This window comes from Macrotis lagotis, chromosome 5 (genome assembly GCF_037893015.1).
Source record: "Macrotis lagotis isolate mMagLag1 chromosome 5, bilby.v1.9.chrom.fasta, whole genome shotgun sequence".
Classification (NCBI taxonomy): Eukaryota; Metazoa; Chordata; class Mammalia; order Peramelemorphia; family Peramelidae; genus Macrotis; species Macrotis lagotis.
In genome coordinates this window covers 259,678,166-259,705,927 of record NC_133662.1, presented here as the reverse complement: position 1 = coordinate 259,705,927, position 27,762 = coordinate 259,678,166, and the positions used below count along the sequence as shown (strand labels likewise).

Here is a 27,762-nt window from a genome sequence, read left to right as displayed (position 1 = left end):
AAGGACTAATTTCCTCTAATCTTGGCTTTGTTATTTTTGGAATGGGATTAGAACTCTCCCAGTTTTGTGATTGGTGGGGGCCATTCCCCCTTTGTAATGGATTTCCAAGGGGAATCTTCCACCCTGAGAAGACTAATTACGCCCACATCCTACATTCAGGAACTGTATTTAGGCTTGAGGTACAGCTTGAGCAAAGACCTGGAGGTAGGAAGTAGAATGTCATTTGTGAAAAACAGCAGGTAGACCAGGTTGTTTGGAATGTATGGTGTGTAAAAGGAAAGGAGAGAGAAAGAGAGAGAGTGTGTGGTGCTGATTCTGTAGAGAGTCTAAGGTAAGATTACTAAGAGCTAAAATTACTAAGATCCAGGACTACTTCCTAAAAGGATCTTAAGAAGCTTCATCTTCAGAGGCAGGCTTTGGTGCCTGTGTGATGATGATGATGATGATGATGATGACAGGGAAACCAATTAGGAGGCTATTACAATGGTCTTGGTGTTCTCCAAGAGGATCATGACATCAAGTCATGACTTACCAGGGAACTGGATTTAAATGAGGCCAAAGTCCCCAGCCTCACTTTCTCCTCTGGAGCCATCTGGGCCTAGTGGCCAGATAGGGATTAGGATAACTGGAGATGGCCCTGAATGCAATGGGAGACCTTGGTCTTTTGAAGCTAAGGGCTTTTCCAGATCTCAGATCAAGACTGAGACATTGGCCATGTGGTGATTAAGGCAAGTAAAAAATGAAGCAAAGAATGACCCCTTTTACCTAGTTTGAAAAAAAATCAATCTTGAAGGGGAATACCAAGTGATGCTTGGCCTGCAACCTATTGTTGTCCAGGCAACACAACAATATGAGGGATGAAAGAAAGAGACCTGAGGAGGGAGAATTGACCATACTTGGTTTATTGGCTACCTGCTGAGATTAACACTGAGGTTATGAACCTTGATGGCTGGAGGGATGAGGTTGTGGTTATTTTTGTTTTGTTGTTTAGGGTTTTTTTTTTTTTGCAAGGCAAATGGGGTTAAGTGGCTTGCCCAAGGCCACACAGCTAAGTAATTATTAAATGTAGGAGGTCAGATTTGAACTCAGGTACTCCTGACTCCAGGGCTGGTGTTCTATTCATTGTGCCACCTAGCCACCCCCAGGATGTGGTTATTTTTGAAAAAGAAGGTGACTGGATGGACCAGGGAGTACTAAAGAAAAGGATATCCAGGAGGGTGATGACTGTGGGGGAGAGGTGCTGAGATCTCCTAAGAGCCCTGGAGATATGAGGACATCTTTCACCTTTTCCTGATTTCTGTTGGTAGAGTGCAGGCTCTGAAGTCAGGAAGACCTGAAGTCAAATCTGTACTCAGAAACTTACTAGCTGTGTGACCTTGGACAAGTCCCTTAATTCTGATTGCTTCTCATCCAAGACCATCTCCAGTCCTAATTATTCTTATCTGGCCACTGGACTCAGAAGGCTCTGGAGAAGAAAGGGAGGCTGGTGACTTGGCATAGCACCCCTCTTGTCCCTGCCCCTCACTCAAATCCAGTTCATATGCTTGTCATGGCATCGCCTCCCTAATGTCATGGTCTTCTTCCAGAATGAAGAACAAATATTATCATTATGTTTTCTATCAGTTCCCTGTGAGAATGCAGACAATTCCTGTGGTCTTGTCTTATAGCTTGCTAGCTTGTAACACTAACTTATTGCCTCATTTTTTGACTCTTTTGGATTTTCTGATAAATTGTCCTATCATCTAGCAGTAGAGCTATCTTGTCCTCAAAATTCTCAATGCTTATTTCTTTTAGACCCCATTTCTAGATAGAACCAGCCAAAGTGGTCAACTCAAAAGAGTAGCCACTCTCCCCTACCCCTTGACTGGGTCAATCCAATGGTATAGAAATGTCAATATTTCTCATAGTGATTCATTTGATCCAACAAGTCACTTCCCAGCACCTAAAGCTCTGTGGGCTCCCTCTTACCTCTAGTATAAAATAATCATTCCTCTGCTTAACGTTTAATACCCTTGCCCTTGGGGCCCCCTGCCCTCCTTTCCTGGCTAATGCAGCCTCTACTCTTAGTTACTTCTATGGGGCCTCACCCATTAGACTGGCAGCTCTTTGAGAGTACAGACTAGTTTGCCTTATTTGCCTACCCAGTTCATTGCAGGAAACCCCAAGCTTGTTGAATGATGAACCGACAGTCCTCCCATAGCCTGACAGCCCAAAGAACCACCCTCTGTCTGACTCTCCAAGGCCTTTCCTTGAGGGAGGAAGGGGAGGGGAGGGAAGGGAGGCTCCAGAATCCTCCCTGCCCCTCGGAGTCTGGAGCTCCCTTCAGAACTGCCTCTGTGAGGCCTTTCCTCCCTCTTTGGCATCATCTGGTTGGCCAGTAGCTCATATGCCAGACAGTTTAATGGGTAAGGATGGGCAGCCTGGATCCGATCTTTCTTCCCCTGGAAGCCCAAATTCTGGATTGGCATAAATCTCTCAGGGCAGAGAAAGGAAGCCCTCTCAATTATTCCTTAAGAGATTTGGGAGACTAGAATACAGGGCAATGGTTGGGGGGAGACCTATGACCCTTTTTTTTTGACCTTTTCCAGTTATGATTCACAAAATGGGTTCCCAAGGTGGAGTCATGTACTTCAGTCAACTGGTCAATCAGCAAGTATTTTATCCATGCTAAGCATTCAGCCACCACCCTCCTGGGTATCCTTTTCTTTAGTACTCCCTGGTCCATCCAGTCCCCTTCTTTTTCAAAAATAACCACATCCTCATTCCTCCAGCCATCAAAGTTCACAATGCTTTTAAACCATCAAGGTTCACAATGTTTAAAGCAGAGAGCTTTAAAAGGGTGGGGGGAATGAGGTGGGGGAGGTGAGTCCCCTGGCCTTACAGGGATGTCCCTTCTCTCCCCACTCTCTATTCCCAGATAGAAACTACCCCCCACCCAGGGATTATGTCATTTCCTATTTCTCTGCCAACTTCTTCCCACAGAAAGCTCTTTAAACACATTGAGCTTGACCTTTGAGACATCCCCGATAAGCAGCTAACACCTGGGTTAACTTGGATGGGCCCCCAGCCCACTTTGCTGAGTTGGGCCAGGATCTTTGAGGATCCCAGGAAACCTGACCCTAAACCTGCTGGGAAGGAAACAAAGTTCAGTCTGTGAGGAGAGAGGCCTTTGTCTGTTGGCCAGACTTCTCCTTGGCCTGGCTGGGCTATAAGTAAGCATAAAAATAATCAGAATTCTAACAGTATGGGGGTTTGCTGGGAAGTGACTAGGGGTGGCCTTCCCCAAGATATTAGGCTGTGCCCTCCCCCTGTGGGGTGTCAGCTGGGCAAATGCCAACAGAAGGCCCACACTGCCCTGTACAGACTGAGGACAAAGACAGGCCAAGGATAGAATGTCAGTTTTCCAGTAAATGTTTCCCTCCTGAAACAGGTGGCACTATCAGGAAATTCCTTGTCAGGACAGGGCCAAGAAACAGACAGAAGCTGGGCGCCATTCGACCAATGATGGCAGGGGGGTGGAACAGTCACTCACTCACTCCATCTTCTTTCTCCTTAAAGGGCTTTTCTACTGTTTTTGTTCATGTGGCAAAATGTATCCAGTATCCCTTGGGGGTTTCTTTCTCATTTTCAAAAGAAGAAAATAAATGGAGAAAGACAGGACCAAGACCTCTAACTGTTTGATTAAATTTTGTTTTAGTTTTACTTTTTAAATGACTCACTTGTATCTTTACCTAATCAGTGAGCCCCAAACTCCAGTCAGTGGGAGCAGATTTTGGAACTGGAATATCACTACTCTTTTGCTTTTGTTTGCCCTTCAAATTATTTCATCAAAACTTTTCCATGTGATGATGTGATCTTTGGCTTTTTTTTACAACCTCATCCTATTTCATCTGGTGATTATTATATAAGAACTGGTTTTGCATTCTTCTCAGTTTATGTTTATGTAGGCATTGATGAAAGGGGCTGCTCTGTGAATCTCAGGAAATTTAGGGGTTGTTGCTTTGGGGGGTTGTTTGGTTTGATTTTTTTTAAGTGGGTAGTTCTTAGCATAGATTCCTCAAGCATAAGTGGAATTACCAGGTCAAGAGCCTTGGATGGTTAGATTTCTCTTCAGAAACAGTTCTGCCTTGAGAGCAGGATTTCCACACTGGGACCTCCCAGTTCAAAAACATTGCACTATGCGTCTCTCTCCACACACTTGGACTAAATAGGTTTTTCTATTTTCCTCTAGCTCTCTTAAAAATAGATACTCTTTCCTATTTCTTTGCCACATTTGGAATTGGTTGCAGTTGCTTGATTTGAAGGGTGGCCCAAATTTGTTCTCCTCCACACTGATCTCCATTTGTCCCCCCAAAATCAGTCGAATTCCTTTCCCATTCATTGGCACGGCTCCATCTGTGAGCTGTTGAGCAGGTGCTGCCAACTGGTGTTGGGAGAGGCGTTCTTTGCCTGGGGCCCTCCCATTGGGAATGGAATCAAGGGCCGGGCACTAGGGAAATGAGTGTGTTCAGAGCCTGGTGCTAAGGCAGAACCAAATATTCAATCAGCAAACCTGAGTTCCAATCCTGACCCAGTCACTTCGTTCTTGGAGTCTCCCTTCTTTTTATGTAATAACACCGTGGCTTTTTCTTGGCCCCATGCAAAACCCTTGACAATTAATTTCTGATTTGATTCTCAAAACTTCCCTGTTCTTATCTCCATTTTATAGGTAAGGATACTGAGGCAAACAGAAGATAAATGACTTACCCAGAGATCCCACACTTAGGGTGAATCTGAACTCAGATCTTCCTGCCTCCAGGTCTGAAGCTCTTCATATTGTGTAAAATGAGGGCTGAGCGTTATGATCCAATGACCAAACTTGTATTCCTTCCACCTTGGGTTCCCCAACTTTTCCTTGACTACCATCATCCTAGTATAGAGACTCCTTGAACTATGTGTTTGTATCTCCAGAGTAAGAATACTTGTCATTGATTCATAAGTTGCTATAACAGTTGCTGCCCATTTCTGGAATGTCTGGTTTAGTTTAATGATTAAAAAAAGTTAAGTAGTATCATATAGTTTGAACAATTGTCATTTTTAATAGATTTTAAAATCTTATACTGGAGCAGCTGGGTAGTACAGTGGATAGAGCACCAACCCTGGAGTCAGGAGGACCTGAATTCAGATGTGGACTCAGCCACTTAATAAATACCTAGCTCCATGACCTTGGGCAAGTCACTTAACCCTAATGCTTTAAATAAATGAAATTTTTTAAAAAATCTTACATAGAGAAACTACTATCACTACCTTTCTTAAAAGGTAATACAAAATCTTGTTGGCTATTCGTGCCTCTCATCTTTCTTCCAGCTGCATTTTACTATGCATTCATTAAAAACAACAATAACATTTCCATATGCTATTTAATATGAATTAAGGGGGAGAGAGTCATCTTTTTAAGATCTACTCTTTTCTAGTCAAGAATGTGTCTCCAGTTTTCATGATTTTCTTTGTTTTACCCTTAAGGTGTTAGATTTTTTCTTGGGGTTGCCTTCCTCCCAAGTTTTCCTCTTAGATGCAGGGTGGCCATGAACTCAAAGTTCTTTCATGCTACAGGCCATGACTCTCCTAAATCTCATCTACCTTTGGGGCTCTACAATAGGAACCTCCACATTCTCACCTGTCACTCATCCTCAGTGTTCATACTGTGGTTCCTGACCTCATCATTCCACCTAAACTACCCTCTCCAAAGTTACCAGTCACCTCTTCTTGGCCAGACACAATGGCCTTTTATCAGTCTTTCTTCTCCTCCATTACCAGTTTGGCTACAGAATGAGGAATCATGTTTCAGAGATCATTTACGAATGGTTTGGGGTCACTATGAACATCAGAAAAGTAACTGCGGATTAGTGGAAAGAACTCTGAATTTAGAAAGTTGGAAGACCTGAATTCAAATAGCTGCTCTTCCCCTCCCTACCAATAGTTCCATAGATCCATGAAGTATTGTAAAAAGAAGGAGTAATGCTTAGCATTTAGCATTTTATCTTTACACCAAATGATGTCTTTTCCCCCCATTCTATTTTCTATCTCCACATATAAGGAATCCAATATATTTTTGTGGGTTTGTCTTCTATCCTGATCAACTCATTCATTCTTTTTTTTTTAGTTTTTTTTTTTTGCAAGGCAATGGGGTTAAGTGGCTTGCCCAAGGCCACACAGGTAAGTAATTATTAAGTATCTGAGATCGTTTTTGAACTCAAGGTCCTCCTGACTCCAAGACTGGTCTCTATCCACTGCACCACCTAGCCGCCCCAACTCATTCATTCTTGTTGTTTGGTGATGCCCAACTCTTTGTGACCCTATTTGGGGTTTTCTTGGCACAGCTACTGGAGTGATTTGCCATTTCCTTCTCCAGGTCACTTTACAGATGAGAAAACTGAGACAAATGGGGTGAAGTGATTTGCTCAGGGTCCTACAGCTAATAAGTGTCTGATGCTGGCTTGGAACTTAAGAAGAGTCTTCCTGACTCCAAGTCCAGTGCTCTGTCCATGGTCACCTAGCTGGCCAATCACTAGAACATAATTTGTTGATTGATTCATTAATTGCAGATTAATATTTGGGGCATTTTCCTATCTCTGCTCTTTTATCATATCTCCATTTTTCTCATAGATCTCTTACCCCATTCCCTCACTGAAATCACACCTGCAGGTTCTTTCATTGCTCTGGGTAGTGATTCATCAGGCCTGGAGACTGGCACTCTGGTTGTTTGGTGTTCTCTATTCCTCCATTGGTCATTGCCTCTAATTAATTTTTAAGCCCATTTATTTTACCCTTTATAGTCTGAAGATCTCTCTTCTCATTCACAAGGGAAAGCAAAGCATTTGAAAAAGTTCTTTTATCCCCTATATCCAGAGGAACATTTGTATGATCTTTATTCTCTACAGTCTGGCTTCTAACCTCATCACTCTAAAGAACCTGCAAAGCTTCCTCTCCAAAATTACCAGTGATCTCTGCAGTCAAAGCTGATGACATTTTCTCTGACCTCCTCCTGCATGATTGATCTGCAATCTTTGACACTGCTGATCCCTCTCTTCTCTTTGATTCTCCCTTCTCTAGGCTTTTGAGATCCCCCACACATACACACACACACCTTTCCTAGTTCTCCTCTCCCTGTCTGCCTGCTCCTTCCCATTGTCCTTTGCTGTATCTTCGTTCAGGTCTTCAATGTGCCATAGACCTCTTGTTTTTCTATATCACTTCACTTGATGATCTCATCAGTTCCTGTGGATTCAATTATCATCTTTATGCAGATAATTCTCAGATTGATTTATCTAAGTATAACTTCTCAGCCAACCACCAGTTTTCATCTCCGGCTACCTAGTGGACATCTCAAAATGGATGATCCATAGACATTTTAAACTCAGCATATCCAAAACTGAACTAATTTCCCCCTGGAAACTTCCCTTCTTCCTAACATCTCTATTACTATGTAGTACCCCTATCCTTATAATCCCCAAGCTTCACAAGCTAGATGCCTCCTTCACTCTCTCTGTCTACCTTCTACCCCTCTTTCATCCCATCAACAGTCAAGGTCTATAGAATGTACCTCCTCAAAATCTCTCACTTAAGCCCCCTTTCTTCTTTTAACACAGCCACCATCATCATGGTACAGGTCCTAATAGTCCCTAATAGTCGAGTGCTTTTGAATCTCACCAGGAGGCTTTTGCAAATGATTTTCCATGGTGTGCTTGGGTGAGAGGTGTAGAGAACACGGCTTTCCTTCATCTACTATTTATTGATTACAAAAAAAAGTAATAATCCCAAAGCAGCAAACAGGGAAGAAGGCTCCTCCACTCTATATAAGACAAGATCATACAAGAATCCTTACATACAAGATGCTGTCACAGAGATAATTGTGTTCCTGACCCCCCTATCAGTCATTCACATTAAACCAGGCATGATCTGACCTTAATCCTTGTTTAGTTTTTAGAATCAAAATGTACAAATTGTACATGTGTACAAAATGACAAAATGCAAAACCCATGATCCTTTTCAGTATTTGAGAAGAATTTGTATAAATACTAATATTAGTCACATGCTTCTGTACAAAGTGGTGGACCATATTTCACAGAAGAGTTTAAGAGTACGGAGTCTTGGATTCCAGCCCCACCTTTGTCACTGTTGAAGCCCATTCCCCTCATTGTTAGTTCCTTGGTTTGGCCTTTTCCTTCTCCTCTCAGGTGCCTGATGCACAACTATCCACCTTCTGCTTAAAATCCTCCTGGATGAGGAATTTTTACTATCTAATAGAGATGGAATGAGACCTTCTGCATGGTTCTTGCTTCTTGTTGCTCTGTAGATATTTTGTATGTTTTTATGGTTATGTTTGTCACCACCACTTCCCCTCCCTTCCCTTAGGGTGGAAGATCTGTGAGTTCAGGGGCTTTGGTCTTTTGTCTTTGTATACTCACCACTTAATATAGTGCTGAAAACATAATAGGCATTATTTAATAAATAAATGAATGAATGAATGATTAGAAAAGTATTTTAAACAGTTAGCATGGACCAGGCACTGTTCTAATCTCTAGATCTTAAGCCCTATTTCCTAACAAATATGAGATAGACCTTAAGACCCCAATAATCCAATGCTTTTGAATCTCACCAGTAATCCTTTTTGTAGGGTAGTTTGACCCATTTATAGTTAATGTGGCAATGATTTGTATCCTCTTTGATTGTTTTTATTGTTGTTTTGTCTCTGCTTTTGTTTCATTTACTGGTTTCTCTTGTTTGGCCAGCTCAGTGATGCACTAGATAGGATAGGGGTTCAAATCTACCTCAGTTCCAGAGTCTGGGGGACTGCAGGTGAGTTGCCCATAGTCATATAGTCATTGTATGTTAGAGATAGCACTTGAACCCAGGTCTTCCTGGTACATAGTCAAAGCACTTGTTTCTGGGTTCCAAAATTGGCCCTCTTCCATATGGGCTTCAAGAGCACTCTTGCTTCATCAACATAACAGCCTGAGTTTGCAGTGTTCTCATCCCAGGGTCCTTTGGCCTTTGGCCTCTCCTAAAAAGGGATGGGGGTACATGGGTGGCCCATTCCAAAAGACACCCTAGAATCCTAGAAACTCTTCCCCTATAGCATGAGAAGCAGAATCTGATTTTCCCTGGAACTTGTCCTATTGCCTCAGTTACTACTGCTAATGTCATGTAATGTTGTAGTTTGTCCTATTGGATTTGAGTGAGGGGGACTGTACTAAATCACCAGCTTCACTTTCTCTTCCAGAACCTCTGGGTCCAGTGGTCAGATATGGATCAGGATGACTAGAGACGGACATGATTGTGAGGCAGTCAGAGTGAAATGACTTGCACAAAATCACACAGCTAGTAAAGGTCAAGTGTCTGAGGTCAAATTTAAACTCAGGCCCACCTGACTTCAGGGCTGGAGCTCTATCCACTCCACTACTTACAGCCAAGTCATTACCATTTACTGAGAGCTTAGCATTGTAGTCTAGCTTTGGAGAGTCCTTTCTCTAGTGGATTCGCCCAACCCTCAGGGGTTGCCCTACTTGGTAACAGCCTGGCATTTGGGATGAATATTGCCATTGCTTTTGAGGCTTCTCTCCCTGGCCTGTGCTATTGTTTCTCTCTTTACCAGTGTCTATTGTGCTTTTGGGGGAGAGTCTCTAAAAGGTGGATTATTTTGAGAACATCTCTCTTGGTCATCTTCCTAGAAGATCAGAGTCTAAGCCTTGGAATAAAAAGTCAGTATTCCAGAGAGAAGGAACATTGCATAATTACTGAAATGGAGGGAACCTCTTTGGGGTTTGATGGTGGAGTATGTCAAGGCTTCAGTAGATTTGTAAAACTCATCAATATGGATGTGCCCTTTCTCCAGCCACCCCAGATCCCAAGTTTGCCATGCTGTGACGTTGCACAAGCCAAAGAATTGATTTTCTGTTAACCAGGCTGCTGGGATTGAGCTTCTTCATTCTTAGCTAGATTGGTCCTTGGATGACAAATTCAATTCACTGGCCGAACTACTAGAGGAACCCAGCCACAGATTCACTGACTATCTTGTGTCCGTTGCTCAGCTGGCTTAGACTTGACAGATTCAATCCTAGCGATTTCCTCAATGTAGTTTGAGTCTAAATCTAGGCTAATTTCTCTGAACTATGATTTAGGTTTTCGTAACAACTCTCCTACTATTCCTTTGGGCAAGATGATAGGACAGATGAATGCAGGACTCAATGGCTTCTTGTCATACTGGAAGAAGGTCACCGGTAGCAATACCACAGGGATCTGTTTGAGAATTTCTGCTGTTCAGTGTGACTTCCTTTTTGAATCATTGACTTAGAAGAAGACATAGATGGCCTGCTGATCAAATGTGCAAGGGACACAGAATTGAGAAAGAGAATTAACACATGGGATAGCAGAGTCAGGAATCTCCAAAATGGTCTTTTCAGGCTAGAACTTGGGCCTGAATCTAGGAAGATGAATGGGATAATTGAAAAATCACAGACTTGGGTGGAATAAACCAGTTTCATAAGTGCAAGGTTGAGGAAATATGTTGGCTAGGCAACAAAAAGGCCTTCAAATTTTAGTGATGTAGGACATGGGAGCCCCTCAAAGTCCCACTAATGCAGCCAGACTCTACTGAGAGGCATTGTATGTAGGTCCAGAGAAACAGGACTCAAAGCTTTTGTACTCAAAGATTCATAAGGTTTAGAGTCTGAAGGGATCTTAGCAGTGATGAATCCAATTTCCTCATTTTACAGATGAAAGAAGGCTCAGAGACTTGTCCATAGCTAGCATGAGTCCAAGGCAGGCTATGAATCCATGTCTTCCTGAGACCCACATCCAGTGCTGTTCACTCTGCTAAGCTCCTCTTTAGTCATTCATCATAATAGTTGGTATTTCTGGAGCTTTTTAAGGTTCTCACAACACCACAAATATTATCTCTTTCAGTCCTTAACAACAATTCTGAGAAAAGGGTGTTATTATTTACAGATGACAAAAGGGAAACAGTCAGAACTGGAATGACTTTCCCAGGGTAATTTAGCTGGTAAGGGTCTGCCTCTGGATTTGCACTCAGGACTCTTTCAATGATGCTGCTTAATTAGCTTCCAGTTTTGAGTTCTGGGGGCCACCTTTTGATAAGGACATTGATAAACCAAAAAGTATCCAGAGGAAGATGATCAGAATAGTCAAGCCAGTTGAGAATAGATTGAATGACCTGGGGTTTAGAGATGACCAGATTTAGGAGTCACAGGATAGCTGTTCACAAGGGGCTGCCCCAGGAGGCAGAATGTGAGTGGGGGGGAGGGGGGCATGCTAAGTCACCAGCCTCACTTTCTTCTCTGGAGCTATCTGGGTCCAGTAGCCAGAAATGAATCCGGATGCCTGGAGATGGTCCTGGAAGTGAGGCAAACAGGGTGAGGTGAGGGGGGAAGAAGGGAAGTAGCCAGGAGGTAGATTCAAGCTGGATGTAAGGAAAATTGGAATTGTCCAGGAGTTCTTGGGACCCTCCTCCAGAGAGGTCTTGAGTGACTGACTGGCCTTGAAAATACTCAACTGCTCTTTGAAGCCTCCTTATTTGTCATCCCCCCTCCTCTATGCTGCTCTCTAGTCAAATGATTTTGCCTGGTCTGTTTTGCTCAGACATGATACTCCCTCAACCTTCTCTGGGCTTGTCCTTCACCATTCCCTCTGCCCTGTAAAATCCCTCCTTGCCTGGAGTTGGGTAGAGCACTAGCCCTGAAGTCAGGAGCAACTGGAGCAATTGGGTTCTGAGTTCAAATCCAACACCAGACACTTGACTCTTACTAGCTGTGTGACCTTGGGCAAGTCACTTTCTGTTTGCCTCACTTCCAGGACCATCTCCAATCATTCTGATTCACATTGGACCCAGATAGCTCCAGAGAAGAAAGTGAGGCTGGGGACTTAGCACCCCCTACCACTCACATCCATTTCATGTGCTTGTCATGACATTACCTGCCTGATGTCATGGTCTTCTTCAAAAATAAAGGATAAACATTAGGTTCTAGATACTGTGCTAAGCACTGGGGATAGAAAAAGACAAAACTAGTCCCTGCCCTCCAGGAGCTCCAGTCTAATGATACAGAGGGGGCACTTAATAAATATTGTTGGACAGTTTGTAGAAGGGAGCTGTGTTTCGGTCTGACCTCAGCAGGGCTTGGATTGATAATGCTCTTAGACTTCCAGTGACCAAGGTAAGGTCCAGTCCCAAAGTCTCTTTCCCAAAGTTCAGCCTCTGGTTTCAACCAGCATCAATGGCTGCTCAGTGTGTGCTTCCTTCACCCTTCCTGTCCTCTTCCCTCCCTTCCCTAAGGCCTCTCCCCATCTCCAGGGGATTCTATGCTTGGGCTTGTCTGCCCAGCCTCCATCACTGCAGGAGGGTGTCTGGTTTCCCTTTCTCTTGAGGATTTCAGTTCAATAAATATGTATTTTTTTCCTATCACTGAGTTATTATCATAAAAAGAGTTTCCTGGACTTTAGCTGCAGTGTGCTGGTGGATACCATTGAGAATGAAACTTTGGAGCTCAGGAATGAGGTGGATGATGGCAGAATGGAATCCACTGGGGAAAGAAGGAAGAGAAAATGGATGACCCTTCTTAGCTGGGATTGTCACCTGCACTAGAGAGGTTACTGAATGTGGGATCCATCTCCCAAGAATTTACTGTGTTTTGGAAAGGAAAGGAGAAAATCCCCAGTGAAGTAATGCCCATGTTCACTGTGTTGACACAGGTTGAAAAATGTGCCTGGTTCCTGGTGCTTGTGAGAAAAGTCACAGGTGCTGGAAATCATGAAAAATTCTGGTATGGGGAAGGGTAAGGAGGGAAGGGAAGAAGCTTGGGCTAGAAAGTCTCAGGACTTGGGTTCAGATCCTGACCTGTGGGAGAGGGTCAATCAGTTCCCTTCTCAGAGCCCTAAGGGAATGATCCCCCAAGGGGAATCAGGAATGCAGTTTCTGCTATGGCCATTCTGATCACTGGATCACTTCCCAGAGGGCCTCCAGAAGCTTGGCAGCAAGGCTGCCCCTGGCCTGTCTACAGGGGATTGCTTCCAGAAGGAGCCAACCACAGTTAGAAGCACGAAGAGAAAGCTACCCCAAAACAGCTACAGTTGTACTCTAGGTCCTCCTTCTCTTCCTTCTCCTTCCCCTCTTCTTCTCCTCCCTCTCCTCTCTTCATGTGCTGACTGGAGGCAGCCCTGGTGTGGACAGGTCTGTGACCCACAGAAACTTCCTTCCTGCCCTCTTGGATGAGCTAATAGTGTTAGTCTATGAAAACACGGTAGGTATAGAATTGCAAAATAATAATGGCTAATAATGTTGTTTAGTCATGTCTGACGTTTTTCATCCCATTTGTGGTTTTCTTGGCAAAGATATGAGAGTGGTTTACCATTCCTTTTCCAGCTCATTTGATAGATGAGGAAACTAAGGCAAACGGGGTTAAGTAGCTTGTCCATAGTTAAACAGCTAGTAAAAGTCTGAGGTCGGATTTGGACTCAAGGCTTCCAGACACTGGGCTCAGCATTTTATGTATTTTAACTCATTGGGGCCTCTTCCTGATATCTAGTTGCCATTTGTCATTTCTCTTCTGAACCTGAGTTCCCAGAATCCCATCCTTAACTTTATCTTATTCTCTGAAAAGAGATCATAACTTCTCTTTTTATTGTGGGAAGCAGTTTGCTTAGAAAATCACAAGTTAACATCATCTATGGTGTATTTTTATTTTGTTAAATTTTTTCAATAACAGTTTCATCTGGCTCAGCCCTGTGGAATTTCAAGCCCAGATTCTGACCATCCTGGCTATGTGACCCTGGACAAAGCAACTCTCCATGACCTGGGCAAGAGCAGAAGCTCCATCAGTAGAGGCGATTTTTATGCTGGGAGTTCCCTCACCAATAAGATCATAGATCCTCTGCCTAGCTTTCCCTTCCCCACCCCTTTACCTCACCAAACTCTGATACTAAGCACAACCAAGAAACAGACCATGTGGGTAAAAATGACCAACCAGGAAGGGAAGACATTTTACAAACAATTTCCCTTCTCTTTCCCAGCCCAGGCAAGAGGCTCTACTCTATATTCTCCTCTTTGTTGTAATGGGCTGACCTCTTCTGCCAGGGCCAGGCAGCATTAATCTCCCTGGGATCCAGAGTTAGACTGTTCAATTGGACATTATAGGAGCTCTCAATGAGAAACTTCAGTGCTTCCCCAGGTCAGGCCCTCCCCTTTCTGGCCTCCCCCAGTGTGTGTGAGGCCCTCCCCTCTCTGGCCTCCCCCAGTGTCTCCTCCTGCCCTGACTTTCTGAACTCCTGATTGTCTTCCTGCTTTCAAATGTGGAGCTCTTTGGGGGCTGGACTCTCATTTTTTAGTGCTTACCCCAACACCCAGCACTAGTAGGAGCTAAGAAAATGTTAATCATTTGACTGGATGATGGCTATCCCTTCCCCTTGATCCAACTTCCGGGCCCCAGACTCTTTGTCACCAGGCACTTTGAAGAGCCTGGTATGTTGATATGGGCTTCTCTCCCATGATGTGGTCAACATACTTTTACATACCATTCCCAGAGCCTTCTCTCTGCTTAGTTCCAGCCCCACATGAACTCCCACCTGCCAGACCCTACCTGGGTAACTGAACAGGGCCAATATAGACTTCATTATCATCACAGAGGAAATGTGATAAAGTGTCCAGAGAGGACAAGGCAGAACTGGGTACATTGCCAATGGCAAGTCCATTAACCTGGCTTTACCTAAAAATCAGTCAATAAACATTTGTTAGACTTGGAGTCAGGAAGTCTCATCTCCCTGAGTTCAATCTGTCCTAAGACACTAACTGAGTTACTCTGACCAAGTCACATAGCCCTATTTGCCTCAGTTTCTTCAAGTGTAAAATGATCTGGAGAAGGAAATGGTAATTCACTACAATATTTGCCAATAAAACCCCAAATGGAGTCACAAAGAGTTAAACACGACTGAAAAACAACTGAACAACATGCTAAGAGTGCTAAGCGTTGGGGCTGCACACACAGAAAAGTAAAAAATCTCTGCCTTCAAGGAGCTGACAATCTAATTGGGGAAATAGCATTATGTATAACAATATGTATCAAGCAAGCTGTCACTCAAAAATAGTAATCACTGAAGGAAGAGTACTAGAATGAGAGGGACTGGGAAAGGCTTGGTGATTGTCAATAAAAATTCTTTTCCAGAGTTGTGACGAAATATTCCATTTTCTTTTCATTTTAAAAATACAATCTCCTTGGAATTTATTGAAATTGATAATATGAAATGTGAATCAAATACTACTTCCTCCTATATTGCAATTTTTGCAGAATAAGGATTTCATTCCATTTTTTTTGATGTTGGATTAACAAATAGTAATCTTTTTTGTGACCTTGGCTCTCAATCTGGATTATCTATTCAATTCCGTTCATCTATTTGCCTATTTATTTTTTTATTTTTTACAAGGCAGTGGAGTTGTAATTTATTTTTTTATTGTTTTTGCAATTCTCCATTTATTTATTCTTATTTTGTACAAATAATGTTTTTTATACATTACTAAAATATTCTTGTTTAAGACTAAACATAATACCCCCTCCCCCCCCAAAAAAATAGACCTACATGAGCAATAAAGTAAAGGGGAGAGAAAAAAATTAAAATTAAAAAATAATAATTGTAGGTATGGCCAGGTGGTGCAGTGGATGGAGCACCAGCCCTGGAGCCAGGAGCACCTGAACCCAAATCCAGCCCCATATACCCAACAATCACCCAGCTGTGTGACCCCATGCAAGTCACCCCAACCCCATTGCCCTGAAAAAAAAAAAAGATCCAAAATAAAATAAAATAGTAATAATAATAGTAGGGGCAGCTGGGTGGTGGACAGACCACTGGCCCTTGAGCCAGGAGCACCCGGTTCCAAATCCAGTCTCAGACACCCAACAATCACCCAGTTGTGTGACCCCAGGCAGGCCACCAGCCCCATTTGCCCAGCAACCCCCCCAAAAAATAATAATAATAAAAATGTGCTTCAGTCTGTGTTCCAACACCTCCAGCTCTGTCGTGGGTGGATCACATTCTTTATGATAAGTTCATCACAAAAGTTACTTCCACATTTTTCCACCGTTGCCATTACTGATCACAACTCCCTCCATTCTTACTTCTCCACTACCATGTACTATATTTTCTCTCTCCTTTCACTCTGTCTCTGCTGTAAGGTAGCTGAGTGACGCAGCAGACAGATCTCTGGCTCTGGGGCCAAGAGGCCCTGAGCCCACATACCATCCCTTAGGCCCAGCATCCACCCAGCCCTATGGTCCCAGATAGGCCATCCAATCCCAGCCCCTTGCAAGAAGTAAAAAAGAAAATGTGGTGTATCTGACCACTCTCCCCCCATGGTCCATCCTCTCCTCCATCACTCACATACCACCCTTTCCCCTGTCCCCCTTCTCTTCTTAGTCCAGATGTCTATACCCCATTGAGTATATATGCTGTTTCCTCTCCTAGCCACCTCTGATGAGAGCGAAGGTTCCCTCATTCCCCCTTGCCTTCCCCCTTCCATATCGTTGCAATAGCTCATTGGCTCATTGTAATAAAGATAAATCTTATTATATGAAATATCTTAGCCTATTCCTCCTTTCCTTTTTCTTTCTCCCATTACATTTCCCTTTTATCTATTGACTCCATTTTTACATCACATTATATCTTCAAATTCAGCTTTCTCCTGTGCTTCATCTATAAAAGCTCCTTCTACCTGCTCTATTAAATGAGAAGGTTCTTATGAGTATTATCAGTATCATTTTTCTATAGAAGAATACAGTCATCATTAAGTCCCACATATTTTCCCCTTCTCCTAATGGAGTTGTAATTTAAAGAAAAAAAGCATTTCAACCTGTATTCGAACAGCACTAGTTTAGTCTTTGGGGATGGATAGTATTCTTTATCATGAGAAAAGGTAAGTCATTCATAGCTGATCATCCTACAATACTGCTGTTACTTTCTATATAGTACATTTTGCATTGCATCTACTCATATAAGTCTTTCCAGGTTTTACTGAGAACATCCTTTCATCATTTCTTATGGCAGAATAGCATATCATCACAATCACAAACCATACTTTGTTCAATCATTCTGCAACCAATGGACACATCCCCTAATCTTCAGTTCTTGCCACCAGAAAAGAGCTGCTAAAAATATCCTTATACATATTGATCTTTTTCTTCCTACTTTTCATCTCTCCTGAAGTATAGAGTTGTTTATGACATGGGTAGGTTAAAGGGTAGGCATAGTTTTAATAAGTCTTTTGGGCATAGTTCCAAATTGCTCTACAGAATTGTTGAAACAGTTCACAAACCCTCCAACAGTGCATTAATGTATTTTCCCTATATCCCCTCCAATATTTTTTGCTTCCTGGAATATCAAATTCTAAGCCCTATGATCCCTTAATGCAGAAACTGTTAAATCTTGTGTTATCCTGATTGTGCTCCATAATATTTTAATTGTTTCTTTCTGGCTACTTATAATATTTTCTCCTTGTCTTGGGAGTTCTGACAATTGGCTATAATCTTCCTGGCAGTTTTGATTTTGAGATCTCTTTCAGGAGGTGATTGGTGGATTCTTTCAATTTCTATTAAAAGAATATTAGAACAGTAATTTCAGAAATGGTGTCTAGACTTTTTTTTTTGATCATGGTTTTCAGGTAGTCCAATAATTCTAAAATTATCTCTTCTGGATCCGTTTTCCAGATCAGTTGTTTTTCCATTGGGATATTTCACATTTTCTTCTAGTTTTTGATTCTTTTGGTCATCACAAAGTCATAAGCTTCCCTTTGCTCCTTTCTATATTTTAAGGAATTATTTTCTTCAGTAAGCTTTTGTATCTTCTTTTCCATATGACCAATTCTGCTTTTTAAGGCATTATTCTCCTCATTAGCATTTTGGACCACTTTTTTCCATTTGGTCCAGTTTGGTTTTAAGATATATTTTCTTCAGTTTTTTTTGTATCACCTTCACCAAGCTGCTGAGTCAGTTTTCATGATTTTCCCATATCACTCTCATTTCTCTTCCCCATTTTTCCTCTACATACCTTACTTGATTTTCTTTCTTTTTTTTTTAAGGTTTTTGCAAGGCAAATGGGGATAAGTGGCTTGCCCAAGGCCACACAGCTAGGTCATTATTAAGTGTCTGAGGCTGGATTTGAACTCAAGTACTCCTGACTCCAGGGCCGGTGCTCTATCCACTGTGCCACCTAGCCACCCCTCACTTGATTTTCAAAGTCTTTTTTGAGTTCTTGCATGGCCTGAGACCAATTCTGTTTCCAGGGTGGAGGGCACACTGTTCCAAACTTTGGAGTTTTTTGGCAGAGATACTCCTAGGGACCTTAAAGTTTTCAATTCTTAGAAGGTAGTATGATCTAAGGAGAGGTTTTGACTTTTCTCCTGTCCTGTGCTCTGATCCATGAGTATCCACAAACACTCTTTTCTGCTCCAGAACTGTAAGGAGGCTCCTCCTCCACTGTGGGAGTAATAAGTTCTGTTACATTTCTTTCTGCTCCTCTTCCTGGGACCTGGAGCAAGATTGCAACCCAGAATTGAGTATGGGCAAATCAACAGAGTCCTGCTTCAGTGACAGCAAAGAGACTCCTGCAATCTCCTTCTAACCCTTTACCATCTATGAACCATCAGCTCCAGAAGCAGCTCCTGAAGACTACTCCTGGTCTACTGTGGCCTGGTCAATGCCATTCTGTCTATGTTGGATATATTCCATTCTTCCTTGCTGCAACAGACTTTTCCTGCCGACCTTCCAAAATGTCCTTGACTATCTCAGGGCTAAGAGGTCTGGAGACACTATTACTACTCCGGACTCCAAATCCTTGCTTCCTGCTCTGGATTGTTGGGGTCAGTCCCCTCTGCCATGGCCCAGACTGAACTGTGTTCCTTTCTCACCCTTGTGCAACAGACCCTTCCTCCTGATCTTCCTAGTTGTCTTGGGATGGAAAATTGTTTCACTCAGTCCTTTTATGGGTTCTGCCATTCTTGAATTTGTTTAGTCATTATTTAAAAGTATTTGGAGTGGTTTGGGGAAGAGCTCGGATGAGTCCCTGCCTTTACTCTGCCATCTTGGCTCTGGTCATCTCCTCACCCCCTTAAGTGTTGTATCTTTAAGAAATATGAAGTTCCACCATCAAATTGATGGAAGTATAGGGTTGGATGAAACATGGTCCCTGAAAGGTGTAAGTTTGTTTTGTTTTGTTTTTGAGGCAATCTGAGTTAAGTGACTTGTCCAGGGTCATATACAGATAGTAAATACCTGAGGCAGGATTTGAACTCAATTTCTCCTGACTGGAGGGCCTAGGGCTTTATCCACTTCTTCACCTGGATTCCACTCCTAAAGATCTTTAAAAAATAAAGTGGAGCTAAAGTCCCTTTGCCAAAGTTTGAGAGGTGAGGACAGTCATCTGTCTTCTAGACCAGTCCAACCCACCAGCTGGCTCAATGGTAAATGGGAAATTGGATTGCTCTCCCTGCTTATGTCCAGAGAACTTGACCTCTTCCACAAAGTGAGAGAAGGCAGAAACTCTTCTATTAGATGGTTTGGCGGCTCATATTCTTCAGCTGTGAAAGGCAAGCTACACAGAATGTGGACTAACCCACATCATATGCACAAAGCAAAACATTGATGCAAATTTAATTGAACCCAATGTTCAACCATAATGTAGGTATTTTGTTCTGAACTTTTCAAACAAATGCAGTTGAGTTTCCAAACAAGAGGGAAAATTCTTGTTCACAGAAATGTAGGAATTCCTGGAATTGTTGCTTAATTATGGCAACATTTGGATTAAAGTTAAAGGAGGCCTTTCCATAGATTCAACAAATGCTAATGCTAGATTTGTCCCTCAACTTCATGAAGGTGAAACCATTATCTAAGAAGACTGATACTGCAGATGCTGTGAGTACTGCACCTGAAAAGATCACTACCCACCCAGAATGTGACAGCAGGAACAAACCCAGGAAAAGGAAGAGGAGTTTGGAAATATAAACATGCCTGACCACTGCCCAGAATGGAGGATTATTGCTCAGTCCAGCCATCCAAGCTTGGATTCCTGGATATGAAGGGTAAAAATTATAGAAATATATGTAACTTTTTTTTTTATTATGTATTGCTTCCAAATGCCTTTTTTTTTTAGTTTTTTTTTTTTGCAAGGCAAATGGGGTTAAGTGGCTTGCCCAAGGCCACACAGCTAGGTCATTATTAAGTGTCTGAGACTGGATTTGAACCCAGGTACTCCTGACTCCAGGGCCAGTGCTATATCCACTGCACCACCTAGCCGCTCCTAAATGCCTTTTTCTCTGCAACTTGTTAAACAACATTTTAAGAAGATGCTAGATTTCTTATTCTTTCTGTCTCTTTTTGCACAAATTATCTTCCCTCCTTTTTCTCACCCACTCTCTCTAAATCAAGGTTTTGGTCTTGCAAAGATTTATTACAATAAAGCATTTTCACACCTAAAATATATTATTTATATGTTATAAATGCAAGTTGAGGAGATTTCTTTATAAAATTATTTCTATAATTTATAACTATCTACTAGAAAAGTTTGTTAACATTCTCCCAGGAATTGTTCTAATTAGTCCAGTTAACAAGAATTTAGCAATCCCTTACTTACTGCTAAGTATTTTAGATGTGTCCAGTTGAAGATAGCTACAGAATATTCAAGAGAATTCAAAAAAATAGTTGGTGGGGAGATTTGGGCTCAGTGTCTAGATCTGAGAATCATCTTCATCCACATGACAGTAGGATTTATTGGAAGAGATGAAATTTCCAAGCAAAGTAATATCCAGCTATTTATTAACAGACCTTTGGACTTAAAAAATACTTTTATATTAGATTTCACTATAACATTTTGGGGAAATAGTTGCATGTCAACATCTCATTTTTCTTTTGCATTCATCATGAGTTTTTTTTATCATTTATAAGTTTTAAATTTGCTTATCCTCACCCCCCCCCCCTTTTTAGGTTTTTGCAAGGGAAATGAGATTAAGTGGCTTGCCCAAGGCCACACAGCTAGGTAATTAAGTGTCTGAGGCAGGATTTGAACCCAGGTACTCCTGACTCCAGGGCCAGTGCTTTATCCACTATGCCACCTAGCCACCCGCCCCTCTCACTCCCCCTTTTTAAAATTAAGTTTATTTCATTGTCAAAAAATAAAAGCTGTTATATTGATAAACAGATCTCTTATTCAAATTTTATTTCTGCCATTTACTATTTATGTGACTATGGTTGAAAAATTCACTTCTCTCAGTCTCAGTTTCCTCATGTGTACTATGAGAATACTAACAACCTGAAGTATCAACCTTCAGGGCTACTGGGAGGATGTGATGTATATAAATCATTTGGTAAATCTTAACGTACCATATAAATATCATATGGGCTTATCACTTTTTTTTTTTGACTGTCACTTGTTTAGGGTAGCTCAGTGGTGCAAGGGATAGAGCACTGGCCTTGGAGTCAGGAGGATGGGAGTTCAAATTCTGCCTCAGTCACTTGCAACTTAGCAGCTGTGTGACTAGCTGATTACCTCCCTTCCAGGACCATCTCCAGTCATCCTGATTCAGGACTTAGCACAGCCCCTCCCCCCGACTGCAATCCAGTTTATGTGGTTTCATCTACCTGATGTCATGGTCCTCTTCGAAAATGAAGGACAAAAACCATATCTTTTTGGTTCACTGCTTTATTCTTTTATCTTTATCATTCCCTTCATATTTGCTTTTGGTTATTAATTTCATTTTCCAATTTTTCAGTTACAAACTTATTAATTTCTTCTTTTTGTCTGTTAATATGAATGCTCAGGGATAAAAAATTATCCCTCTGAGCACTTCTGCCTGCATATCATGCATTTTAATGTGTTGTATTTATATTGCTACTTTATTCATTACAATCTGTTACTGTTTCTAAAATTTATTCTTTTACCTTAGCAACAAGTTATTTGTAGTTTCTGTATAGCCTTGCATCACTTGATAATAGTCTTTGTTTACTCTTTTAATTATATTACCATCTGCTTTTCTGAATTTATCTCTTTAATCCTATATATGATCAATTTATGAATATTTCATATGTATTTGAAAAAGCATATTCTTCTTTCATTTTTTTATATATCTAATTTCAAATTTCTAAGTTCAAAGTAGCTAATGTAACTACTTTCTTGGTTATCTTTTTGTTGGTTTTGCTTTCCTCTACTGGGGGAGGAGGCTCCGATTATGATTATTCATCGTATTTCTTTGTAATATGTTAATTAGCTGTTACTGTGTAAATTTCAGCTTAAATACTAAGCAGCAAAATGGTATGCCAGATACCCTGCTGGCCCCGAAGGCCGGAGGACCTGCGTTCAAATTCGGCCTAGATACTTCCTAACTGAGACTTTGGGCAAGGCACTTGACCTTGATTGCCTCTTTCCAGTCACCTGAACCATATTTGGCCACTGCACCCAGATGATTTTGGGGGGCTATAGACCTAGTGTTGATATTTCTGGATCAAAGGGCATGATCAGTTTTATTTCTCTTTGAACTTAGTTCCAGATTGCTCTTCAGAATGGCTCAGTTCACAATTTCACCAACAGTGCATTAATGTCCCAATTTTCCTACATCCCCTCCAATATTTATCATTTTCCATTTTTTGTCATCTTAGCTAATCTGATAGATGTGAGGTAGTTATTTTAATTTGCATTTCTCTAATCAATAATTTGAAGCATTTTATATGATTACATATGTAGCTTTAATTTCATCATTTGCAAATTATCTTTTGGCCATTTATCAATTGGGGAATGACTTGTAACCTTATAATTTGATTCACTTCTCCATTTATTTTAGAAATGAAGCATTTATCAGAACCACTAGTTATGAAAATTGTTTCCCAGCTTTCTGTTTTCCTTCTAATCTTGACTGCATTGGTTTTATTAGAGCAAAAATTTTTTAATTTAATATAGTCAAAATCATCCATTTTGCACTTTATAAAGTTCCCTATTTTTTGTTTGATCATAAATTTCTCCCCTTTCCATCTCACAATACCAAAAAAAATGGTCAAATTGGGTACAGAATTTAGAGATAGAGTGTCATGCATAGATCAAGAAATACTCTATCTCTTGGATATATGGAAAGGGGAGAAATCTATGACCAAAGAACAGGGTATGCTAATGATTTCTTACAGAGCAATTCTTCCTCAATAGCAACATTTGACCTCAAAAATACTTTCATCTTTTCTGGAAACTGACATTACCCTCCATCTCTTACCTTTTGGTATATCACATTCCTGCTGCAATTTCTTATTTTTGTAGAAAAATCTAATAAAATTCTAATAGGTGTTTGTTTTTCATAAGCCTGAGCATTCTGAAGTTGTCTCTTCTTGCTGTATTCTCGAAATCTATCCTTTTCTCTCCAAACTTATTTCCAGTGGTATAGTTGTCAGTGTGGATAATTGATGAAAGTAGGAAAAGGGTTAAGACAGGGAGACCAATTGGGAATCTGTGTAATAATAGTCTATCTGAGAGAGAATGAAGTTTTGATCTATGTTGGTGGTTATGTCAGTGAAGAGAAAGGGATAAATATAAGAGATGATGGAAAGGACATGATTTGGTAACAGATGAGCTAGATGGGGCAAGTAGTAGTTGAGAAGCTGAGGAAGACACCAAGGTTGGAAAGTGGAAAGAAGAATGGGGATGTTCAAGGCAATAAGAAGGAAGTTCTAAAGAGAGTGCTCTTGTGGGAAAAGACTGTGAGCTTTGTGATGGGCATGTTAAATTGTGATCAGGGCCTATACTGGGCTCTCCTGCTACAGAGACTCTGTTGGCATACCTCCCTACAGCAAATAACAGATACTCATTTTACCAAAATTCATAAGGAGAAAGATTATCTGCCTTCTAATGGGGGTGGATTTAGGTTAAAGACCTGCAGAATTGTAGACTCTCAGTTATCCTCTACCCATACCCCTCCCCCCCCAGCTCTGAAAAAAGGAGCAGGCATTGATGCAGTATAAGCAGAAAAGTTGAGGAGATCCACTTATTTTCTGCCATAGACCTGAAAGAACTGAGACTAGTTCCTTCTTTGCCAGAGGCTACTTAGGGCAAGGATCAATTCTGTTGAAAGTTTAATCCTTAACCCTTCAATAGATAATAGGAAGAGCTGGGAGAACTGGGGGGAGAGGGTGTCCACAAGGAAGGGGAAGATTGCTAAATATTAGCAGGAGAAACTGAGTAACAGCAACATAAGGGGAAATTGTTGAATCCAAAGATTTCAAGAGGAGGAAAATTCAATTAAAAAAACAGAGAACAGGGGCAGCTAGTGGTACAGTGGATAGAGCACCAGCCCTGGAGTCAGGAGGACCTGAGTTCAAATGTGACCTCAGACACTTAATAATTACCTAGCTGTGTGACCTTGGGCAAGCCACTTAACCCCATTGCCTTGCCAAAAAAAAAAAAGAGAGAGTACAAGTAGTTATGTCAATAGAGAATCCTAAAATTAGAAGGAAAAATGAATATTAAACCTTCAGAGAAAATGCAAAACTGTTTCAAACATTTCAAAACAAAAGTGGACTAATGCCTAATGAAATGTAGATCCTAAGGAATCCCACATATGGAATAATAAGAAATTCCAAAATGGTTCAAAAGAAGAATAAAATCTATACGAAAAGAAATTAGAAGTCAGAATTTATAGCTTATCATCATCATCATCCTCATTATTATTATTATTATTATAATTATATATCAGAATTTACAGCATCAGTGCATAAATTAAATAATAAAATCAGGTAGATTAAGAAAAAAAAATTAATCCAATTATAAAGCTCTTCAAAGAACCAAAAGAGAAATGAACATAGTTGGAATACAAAAATTGTGAACTGGAAAAGAGCACATTTCTATGTTACTCAAAGCCATTGCCTCTATATACACAACAGCAGCTTAAGGATTTTTTCTCTCCCGGAAATGAAAGTAACAAAAAATCCTTTCAGACCATGACAAAATCTAACAAAGGGTTAAATATGAAATAAGTTAAGGATCTCAATAGTTAGATATGATAGCTCTATGGTGGTAACTGAATAGAAATAAAAAAAAGAATATACATATTTTTCATTTGTATATGGTACTATATAAAAATTGATCATATGCTAAGGCACAAAAATTATATAAATGCAGAAAAATAGAAATATTCAATAAAACCTTTACTGATCACAATGCAATAAAAATTACAATTAGCAAAATGCATTTAAAAAAAGATCTAAATATAAAATGGAGATGGAGTGATACAAAAACTGATGGATTAGGGGTGGCTAGGTTGCACAGTGGCTAGAGCACTGGTCCTGGAATCAGGAGTACCTGAGTTCAGATCCGGCCTCAGACACTTAATAATTACCTAGCTGTGTGGCCTTAGACAAGTCACTTAACCCCATTTGCCTTGAAAAAAAAACTAAAAAAAAACTGATGGATCATAGACCTTAGAAACAATTTGTATCTGCCTCAAATAAATGAGTGAAAAAATAAACTAAAATTTTGGGGATACAACCAAAGTATCGAAAAGCTTTTGTGTGTGTTTAAATGTATAGCATATATGCATATATAATATGTATACAAACATCTTATATCAATAATGAAGCACAGGAAGGAAGAACAAATGAGAAAATAAAGTTAATTATTAGAAACTATTTTGCTTAATTATTTGCCAACAAAAATTAAGTTATATATAATATAAATGAAATGCATAAATATTTTCAAAATATAAAATATCCAATAAAATTAAACATTTAATTTTATATGAATTTTAAAAAATCAGGACATATGGTTTCCTATCAGATTTCTTTTCTATGACAAATTTAGTTCTTATACCTAAACCAGGGAGAAATAGAGAAAAGAAAACTGGTAGATTCTAATGATTATTGATGTTAAATGTAGAATAAAACATTAGGAAAGAGCTTTTGCCATATTGGAATTATACCAAGCATGAAGAGTTGGTTCATTATTAGGAAAAACAAACCTATTAAATCATGGTAATAACAAAATCATTTATCAATAGATTCAGAAAAGAATTTTTAACAAAACATACCTGTTTATATTAACACTAGAAAGCATAGGAATTAATGAACCTTTTCTTAATGGCAATCAGTAGTTATCTAAAGCCTAGAGTTCCCACCTTCTGTACTACAAAAATATTTGAGGCATTAAAATAAGATAAGGAACAAGACAGTGATGTTCATTGTTGCTGTCATTTGATGTAGCTCTAGAAAGTCTAATTATCACAACAGAACTAGAAGTATAAAGTGAGGGAATAAGTAAAGGCAAATAAAAACCATGATTGTCACCTTTGTAGATAATATCATAGTTGGCTTAGAGATTCCCCTTAAAAATCATAATAATAACTTCAATAAAGTTATCAGGATATAAACCCACAAAAATTATCAGTCTTTTTGAACTTTACCAACAAAATCCAGCAGAAGAAAATAAAATGGAAGACAAAACTTTATTCAAAATCACTTCTAAATATATTTAAGGGAATATACTTATTAAGACATAATGGAATAATATCAGTATTACTACCGATTTTTTTTACAGGAAATAGAAGACAAATAACTAGAATGGAATTAAATGCCCATGATTGGGCATTTCTAATATAATAAAAATGGCTACACTTCCTAAGTTAGTACCGTGTTCAAACTGACAAAGATTGGTTGGTTAGTTGATTGGTCCTTCATTATTGAAAAAGACCAAAATAACATCACTGTGTTTGAGACAAATTGCAGTATGTGCAACTGACTGGTCAACCCAATATGAGCTAGGAATGCTTTGCCATGGGTTGGGTAAAAATAGTTCATGTGAACATCTAGGGTGGTTATTCTACACTTAAGTATGTCAAAGGATTACTTTTAGACAAAATCATAACAGAATTCATCTGAAAGATTAAAGGTCAGGAATATTAAGGAAGTGTGGCCTTGGGCAAGCCACTTGACCCCATTTGCCTTGCAAAAACCTAAAAAAAAAAAAAGAATATTAAAGAAAATGAAAAAACCCAAGGTGAAAAATCCATCAATTGGGGAATGATGGGGAAATTATGGTTTATGTGATATAAGAAATGATAGGAGAACAAGATTCAGAGAAGTATAGGAACTGATTGTCTTTCCTTCTCAAAGAAGACCATGTGCTCACTTCAGCAGCACATATACTAGAATTGGAATGATACAGAGAAGATTAGCATGGCCCCTGCGCAAGGATGACACGCAAATTCGTGAAGTGTTCAAAGAAGACCATGACATCAGGGACTAGCAAGTGAATTGGATTTAAAGTGAGGCAGGACTGTGCAAAATCACAGCCTCACTTTCTGTTTTGGAGCCATCTGGGCCCAGTGACAAGATTTGCATCAGGACGACTATAGAGATGGCCCCAGATGCAGTGGGATACCCTGGGATTGATACAGAATCAAGAAATCAGAATAGGGAAGGGATTTATACAATGACTTCGGCATTTTAGGGCAAATCAACTTTGAAAGAATTAAGAATTCTGATCAATGTAATGTCCAGTCAGGACTCCAAAAAACTGATGATGAAACATGTTATGCCTCCCAACTCTTTCAGGAGAGGGAGATCTAAGTGCAAAATCATTCATAATCATCACAACCAATAACACCACATATATTTTGTATGACTCTACTGATTTGTTACAAAGGAGAGAGATCAAAGTGGTCAGGAGGGGATCAATATAGTAATTACCACACCCCGCCCCCAGCCCATA

At 40.3% G+C, this 27,762-nt stretch overlaps 1 protein-coding gene and 1 non-coding gene across 12 annotated transcripts in view; both read left to right on the top strand.

The window, feature by feature from the left end:
• The window catches only part of MAP3K13 (mitogen-activated protein kinase kinase kinase 13), a 179,451-nt gene that overhangs the window by 33,904 nt on the left and 117,785 nt on the right, over positions 1–27,762 (top strand). For 3 of the 11 annotated variants that reach the window (XM_074189568.1, XM_074189564.1, XM_074189571.1), the window contains one exon: positions 19,905–20,110. The exons of the other annotated variants lie outside the window; for them this stretch is intronic. The gene's annotated coding sequence lies outside the window, so the exon portion shown is untranslated. The remainder of the gene's footprint in view (positions 1–19,904; positions 20,111–27,762) is intronic. 11 annotated transcript variants of the gene reach the window in all.
• LOC141490383 (U6 spliceosomal RNA) lies at positions 27,173–27,279 on the top strand. Its single transcript, XR_012469209.1, has one exon. It is a non-coding gene; the product is annotated as a U6 spliceosomal RNA (small nuclear RNA).